The following is a 7,479-nucleotide window of genomic DNA, read 5'->3' as shown; positions in this document are numbered from 1 at the left end:
AATATCGTTAAGTGGATTGCTGCTTTGGTCATCTCGAGTACACACCACTGTGTAAGCCAGTGCCACATTGAGTGATTGATTACATGCAAAAAGGGTAACGCAAGCAGCAATTAAATAAAGAAAGTAAAGTAATTATGGTAGAAACTAGCAACACCTTCATTGTCAGCTCGCACAACTACTACACTGGGTGGATCGATTCATATTGTATAGTAACAGAGCTGATCAATTCACCATGTTTCCAGGCTGCCTTAATCCTGTTGGCGTAACTTGCCATTCCTCATCATTCTTTTCAATGGGGTGGGAAGGCTCGGTGCCATGGCAGCAGGCTGATGCCTTCAGGGGAGCGCAGCTTACAATCCACTACGCATTGTGTGTGGCTGCAGCAGCATTCGGTGTCGTTCCCAGTGAGCGATCAGCGGTCGAACAGCCGTCTGGATACGCTGATGTAACATGATACACCCCCTGGGAATGAATTAATTTCCTCCTCAAGCCTGTGCGTTGTTGGCATCTGGCATCGTCTGAGGATTTTCAGCTGTTGGTTTCTTTTCTTCTCACGTGCAACAGGACAGTTTACAATATGCACCCACTAAAGCTCAATTAGTCTCATTATTCAACCATCAATAAAGGGTCAAAGATGGCAAATCTAGTACGTATCTATAAATATAGTAGTTTAGGCCTCAACTTAGTGTATAGTACAAAGTAGCCCATGTACGTATGTGATGTAATGTGATACCATACAGGACAATAAAAAAAAAGAAAATCAGGTTTATAAGTATTTATAAATCATTTTATAATTGCCTCCTGACATTTAACTGCATATGTTACAAATATTTAGCTTATTTTCAAATGAAGACACTGCAAACAACATCAATAGTAATAATAATAATAATAATAATAATAATCTAAATTAATATCTATCTTTTTGAGCTGGTTCTTACATTGGGGAATATAACTATCTTTTTCATTGTGCTATTGTTATTGTTATTAGTCACAGATGGGTGTAGTGTAGTTTACTCACCAGACTTCCGGGCACACTCTCAAAACACTTGTGTCAAATCAAATCTCATCCAAATTGGGTCAAAAATGGACCGATCCAACTTTTTGAGTTATTTAACCCAAAAGTTAGCTCAAATAAGTTAGCAAAGCAATTTGTGGATTGTTTTGTGAGTCATTAATTTGACCCATCTTTTTGGGTTAATTGATAACCCATTAGGTTAAAAGTGAAAAATTGAGTTTTTGAGTTATTTAGCTCAAAAGTTGGGTCAAATTAAATTGAATTAATAACCCACAAAGCAACTCAGTTGTTGGTGGTGTTTGGTGGTTTAGTCATTTGACCCAACTTTTTGTGTTAATTTAATAACCCAATTAAATTGGGTCTGAAATGAACCATCCAACTTTTTTAACTATTTAACCCATAATTTTAGATCAAATTAAATTAATAATAGATTGTTGTGTAGGCTTGACCCAACTTTTTGGGTTATAACCCAGTTGCAATGGGTCTAAAATGAACAACATAATTCTTCAGCTATTTAAATCAAAACGTTGGGTCAAATTAAATTAATGACCCACAAAGCAACCCATTTTGGAGTTGTTTTGTGGGTTACTCATTTGACCCAATTTTTGGGGTTCATTGAATAACCCAAAAACTTGGATCGTTCCCTTTTGACCCAATTAGGTTAAGGTTGACCCAACTGTTGTTTAGAGTGAAGGCAGTGTGGGTTGCGTTTCCACGAAGAGTCGCTGTGTATGTGAGCATTTAACTCATTCACTGCCAGTCATTATAGAAAATTTTTACATTTCCAATACTCACGTGATATTACATTCAATAATTATATATAAACCGAATCTACCAAATAACAGAATAGACTCCCTACTTTTTGTCCCGTCCCGTTCTTTTATAATTGACAGCAGAAAAATGTAGGTTTGCCAAAGTACAGCCATTTCTCCCATGGACTCTGAAACTGTGTTTATTTCCTATAAAATGGGGCAATGATGTCATCTACCGGTGGTTGGGCATCAGTAAAGTTGTTTCCAAGTTTGATATTTACAGTGGAGCATGCTCAGATTCGCCCCCATTTAGCACCGCTCTAAAAAATACAATTGACAAGTATACTTGTCAAAGGCAGTGAATGAGTTAAATGTCCTGTGATTGATTTGCGACAAGTTTATGGTGTAGTCTACCTTATTATTATTCGTCTAACCATCCATTTTCCGAACCGAATAGTATTAAATTATGAACTACAGCTGTCTGTAGAAACCATTCCTCTAAAAATATCATTAATCTAAAATTAAAGTAGGAATAATTTAAACATAGTCCATAAATGTTCAATAGGTTTGGGTAGGCCATTCCAGAAACTTAATGGGACCCTGATTTTTTTTAAAATATTTTTTTATTCCCTTGAAGGTCAAGAATGGGTGCTTTGGGACTGGCAAACTCTGCAAACATACTGCATCTTTGTTTAAATTGTAGGGGTTAAAGCTGGGGAAAGGTTGACGCTTATAGTCTGAACTCCTTGTGTGTTTCAAAGAACATAGCATCATGTGTGAGATGGCGCTAAAAAATAAATCTGAACCAAGATGTATAACACTAATGATGAAAGGATGGGAAACACGTAAGTGCTAAAACGCAGGTGTAAATAGCACGTGAGGTCATTCTACACTTGGGAAATGTCATCCTAATTAACTCGATGACAGTGTGGCGCCCCCGTGGAAAGATCACTGATTAACTGTGAGAAAAACCACAAAACTTGGTCAAGCCTTTACAAAAAAAAATATGTAGCAATATGAACCTTAAACCATATTTAGCTGCCTCAAACATCCATTATCATTCTTCATTTAGAAGAACAATTATCCCTGAAAATTTTACAGAGGCAGCATTAGCAGAGCTATTAACATGGTTTGGACTACTTTTAGTTAGTCGAGATGAAGCATCTCTTGGGGGTATTTTTACAGCGTGAATGACTGATTGATATACATATATATATATATATATATATATATATATATATATATATATATATATATATATTAGGGGTGTAACAAAAAAAAACTATTTAAACCTGAAAAAATGTTTCCTCTCATTTTTATTATTATTATTATTATTATTATTATATTTTTTTCTCTTTTTTTTTTTTTGCTTTAAAAGATGAGCATGCACTGAATTTAACTAACCCAAATTGCTCCACTTACATTTTGAATCACCTTTTATTGGAGAGATATATGTCAAAAGCAAATTTTAAATTTGCAGTACCGACAATTTCCTTTGGATGTATGTAAAATGACAACAAAACAGTCATCACATCATAGCCTCTCGATCTGAGCCGTACCACATCGAATCAAAATTTCACAAAGTCAAACTGAATTGAACACATTCAAATGAAACCGTTCAATCGTTTCGCGCACCACGTATCGAAAACCGTATCAAACCGTCTTTTGTGGAGAGCTGATGATAATATAGGATTTGGTGGAGAAAGTGATTCTTAAAATCATTGTGGTGCTGAGTAATATGGCCCACACCAACTCTTACATCATCAGTCGCCTCATCCTCAATTGCTTGTTTTCAGCTGTGGGCGCACCGCTGCTGTCATGGAACAGCTTGTGGGGCCCACGTGGCCATGGGTGGGGATGGATTGGTGGGTGGATAAAATAGAATACGGAGTAAGTACAATAAGTCATCATGAGCTTTGGTGTACAGGCAGCCCTGCCTGAGGCTTTATATGACTCAATGGTGGCAACAAGCATTTTTAGGGAGTGATCTACTGGACAGGCTAATAAGGAAGACCAATTCTGTCCTGGGATGTCCCCAAGAAGGTCGAGGAGAAGAGAATAGGCACAAAAATGTCTTCAATTCACAATGTGGGACTATTCTTTTCTATTCCCACTAAAATTACACTCATCCTTACATACATACGTTGTATAAACTGAAAAACGAACCAAACAGCATGTATAATGTTGATTTCAATCTAATGAACCCCATCAAAACAGTCCCTAGTCTACTTCCTATTGACTCTTATATCGAAGTGCCCCCCTGTCAATCATATGCCTACTTATTTGTGCACGAGCATGTAATGAGTGCACAGCATGCATGCTAGCGTTCCAATCAGAAGCCAGCCGCCGCCGCGAGGCCGTTTGTATTCATAAACATGATACACATTGATCGCTTTTGTTTATTTCCGCAGACGATCAACGTGGCCAGTCTTCAATCCGCTCGATGATTGGCTATCTGCTTCCTAACGTTTGAAACCAAACGACGTGCCCAAGAGATGGCTGAGGGTAACATCACCGTATCGATTTATGCTGTTGTATTCTATTCAACACGTTGTGACTGGATTGAGAATATGAGCTATTGGAGTGATGTGTTGGAGCTGGTTACCGTAAATAGATTGACTTGGAGAAGCGTTATGAAGCTCATGATGTCGAGCAGCACATAGATGGGATGCAACGGACTGTACGTATATTTGACACAAGATGCATTTAATTAGTGTTCGTACCGGAATGGTAACAACGGTTTGATGACGCTATTTTCTATACTGCTTGCTTTTATGCCCTAATTAAATGGCCAATACACCTGATTACATTGCACTTCAGAACAACATTGCCAATTATGTCTTTCACTTAAAATGGTTGACGATTGAGGTGTTTAGTATAACATTTAAGTCTAAAAATGTAACCATAAATGTTGGACAAGAATAGGACAAATGTTTTGTACAGAACATTTGGCAGATCTTTGTTACTGTGTTTCTGTGAGATTTAAAAATAACATTTTAATTGAACTCCCAGAATAATTTCAATTTTCTGTATTCTATATTAATGAAATTAGGAATGTTTTTTCCAGACCGATGCCAGTATAAGTATCAAATCTTGAGTAGTCACCAATACCATGTAGAGCAGTGGTGTCAAATAGGGATGTCACAATAAGGGAAATAACGTGATATTGTGATGTTAAAACTGCCACAATATCGTCGTCGTCATGTTCACAATATTTAAAAGGAACACATCTGTTAAAAAAGTCAGATCGATTTCCATTTGTGCAGTTATAGCACCCTCTAGTGGCTAGTTTATTAGTGCAATTTAATTTTTATTATGGATGTTTTGGCCTTCTATGTTTAAAATCTATGCTAATTGTAAAGATGAAGGGGAACATAATATACCTGTGAAGCAAATCAATATGTGGGGGAACTCAATGTATGTGTGCATTAACAAAATAACAATAATAATAATAATAATAAACAATAAAAATAACATAACATTGATGTTATGTACAAAAGCACAATATTGTGCTTTTTTAGTATGAGTTTTTTTTTATGATATTGTGACCTTTTTTAAATATCGCCAACCTCCCGACAATATTGTGATAATTATCGTATCGTGAGCTTCATATCGTGATAATATCATATTGTGACATTTGGATATCGTCACATCCCTAGTGTCAAAGTCCGGTCCTCAAGGGCCCGAGTCCTGCACGTTTTTGAGGTTTCCCACGTTCAACACAGCTGATTCATATTTAAGCTCATCAGCAAGCTCTGCAGGAGTTTGTTTTTTTTCTATCATTTTTCTCGCTTTCATTTTTAGCCCTTACAGGAAGACAAAAAAGCCTTTTCTAGCAGGACTCACAGATCTCAAGAAGGAAGCCAGATGTATTGGAACATTCCCTGCCAAACCCTAATTTGCTGTTCAGTGGCGCAAATCCCACGCCTGACAACAACTTAAGCCTTCCTAAAATGGACTCGGTATGCTTAGATGACACAAAATCCAGTCTACAGAAATGAGGTTCATTGAGCACTTTGAAGAACCAAAACAGTTATTCTATTGAGGGCAATTGACCTGTTGACCCATGACACGGTTTGATATTTTTCCTCGACTCTTCCGAACGGGTAAATAAATCCAACTTAATCATCATCACTGGAAAGAAAGCCTGAGACTCCACCATCGGGTTTGCTTGCTTTTTTTCCTCTCATCTTTCACTTCAAACTTCTCGTGACTACAAAATCAATCATATCCACAATAGATAATATACAGCAAGTCTGTTTTTTCATTTGGTTTCAATTAAAATTTAAAAGTAATGAAGGGATTTGGTTTGATAATATGTAAATAAATACATATACGTAATAAAGTGTTCTAGTTTCATCCTTATATGAGACTATGTCCATTGCGGGCGAACACGGTTCAGTTTTTGCAGTGCTTTGCCTTCAGATAAGATCTAGTAATTACGGCTCCAGTCATCACTTTGATGCAGAGGTGGGAAACGGCGCTATCAGCAGAGATGGGAGATGAAAGGCAGATATTGGTCAAAGGCAAACGTGAGGCAGTTTGCATCTTTACCGTCACATGCAAGCCATTCATCTCAATGAAAATCTTTTCTTTCAACAGTAATGTGAGGAAAATATGTTCTTTTGACTTTGGAAAACAAAACAAAAACACGTAAGGAACAATCGTCAAATTGTGAATGACTAGAATGTTCATAGAAAATAATGGAAATGGAAATATTCTGTTCCAAACTCAAACTGTTGCCCCCATTTTAATGCTGGGTTCTCACCAAATCCGAAAAGGTGAACTGAATCTCTTCCTTCGCGAGTTTTTTGGAACGTTTTTTTTGCCACTCATTCGCGCTTACGTGCGCCCCGGAGTGGAGGAGGCGTGTCCCTTGGTGAACAAGGAAGTGGAGCACTTTAGCGAGTCAACCAAAAGTGAGCACCGCCAACTACTTCCACTTCTTTCCTGGGACTAAACAGCCGTGGCACTATTTTCTCCTTTTTTGATATACGTCAATAGCACTTTCGCTTTTTTTAGTGGCTATCTGGTGGCCGGTATTTGTGCTAAAAATAGCTTTGACATGGATGATAAAAATTGCTGCTTCCTCGGTACAGTTCATTAGCAAGTAAACAGACTTACCAGCACTTGAATGCTACTTCTTTGCTCACCGTTCTGTCCGGGCTGGCTTGTTGTTGCGCTCGGAGTGACAATAGAGAGGACGCTGTGTGTGACGTAAGCCCATACTCGAAGCCAATGGGCGGATTTTCGTCACGAATGTGCGGATTTTCGCTGCTGCGCACCACGTCCCAGCGCGCAAAATGCGTCCCCACGCACTTTCGTTCCGTTGCGCGTGAACTCCATTGACTGCAATACAAAACGCGCCGCCGAAACGCCTTCCCCCACTTTTGGTGACAACGCAGCAATCGGTGTTAATATTCTTTGCTTTTAACTCTTTCACTGCCAAAAACGTTTAATGACGTATTCTAAAATCCTAACAAATGCCGCCAAAAACGTTAATTTACGTTTATACTACGTTTTTTTTTTTCCTCTCTCAATGGGCAGCGCAACGTCTTGTACAGCGGTGCCTTGTCACTAAACCAAAAATATAAGTGCCAAAGTCACTGTTGTGTGCAAAAAAATGTATCTTTTCACAAAAAAGCTCGTTTTTCTCTTAATATTTTTGTATTTTCGCTTATGTCTCTCCAATGACCTAATTTCAAATGGTGA

Source organism: Festucalex cinctus, chromosome 20 (genome assembly GCF_051991245.1).
Source record: "Festucalex cinctus isolate MCC-2025b chromosome 20, RoL_Fcin_1.0, whole genome shotgun sequence".
Classification (NCBI taxonomy): Eukaryota; Metazoa; Chordata; class Actinopteri; order Syngnathiformes; family Syngnathidae; genus Festucalex; species Festucalex cinctus.
Note: the sequence above shows the minus strand (reverse complement) of the source record.